The sequence below is a fragment of the Volvox carteri genome, assembly GCF_000143455.1.
Source record: "Volvox carteri f. nagariensis unplaced genomic scaffold VOLCAscaffold_34, whole genome shotgun sequence".
Classification (NCBI taxonomy): Eukaryota; Viridiplantae; Chlorophyta; class Chlorophyceae; order Chlamydomonadales; family Volvocaceae; genus Volvox; species Volvox carteri.
Window position 1 is genome coordinate 1 of NW_003307577.1, and position 773 is coordinate 773.

The window sequence follows — 773 nt, forward strand, 5'->3', positions numbered from 1 at the left end:
ATAGGGTGTGGCGGCCGCTTGATCATGACGCCGGTCGTTATTGGCATATGTAGAGGTAGGTACCCCGGTAGGTAAGTAGGTAGAGGGCCGATGTGATTGTGGATAGGGAGGCTGCAGGAAGGCAGGAAAGCAGCAGGAAGAGAGGCTTGTGATGGCTGCACACCGCCCTGTGAAACCCCCTGATACCCCATGCACGCCTCGCTGTGCTGTGTTTTCCTGTCCGGGTACAGATGCCCTTCCTTGGCCCGTACGTGTTCGATGTGGATGCTGTGGATTCCAACCCCTGCGCATGGCATGGCCGCGGCGGCCTCACGGTTGGCTAGCGCCAAGTGTCCATTACAGGGCACACGTTGCTTTTACAATGCCAAGCCTTTATTACAGCCAAATCTTTGTTTTCTTGAGTAGTTGCCTTACCGCTTAGGGGTCGTTCAGACGGAGGGGTACCTGCAGGCAGGAAAGTTAGTGCTTGCTTCCGTGGGAGGGGGCGAGCCTGGTTACCGAGCGACTCTGCTTCTGAAGCCTGTAGGTTAGGCAGAAGCCGCAGCGGAAACCTGTCAGTATGAACTCGCTATGAACTCGCGAACTTGCTCTTTCCGTCGCACTCCTGCGACTTATTCTAGCCCTGTACGGTCCAGCCGTACACACCAAGGACATTCAACCGAGTACACGCTCGGCAAATACACAGAANACTTTTGTTTTCTTTCGTTTCGCTCATAAAGCCTACAGTTACAGGCGCGATATCTGACGCGCAGCTCCACCTCCGCATGCCTGTT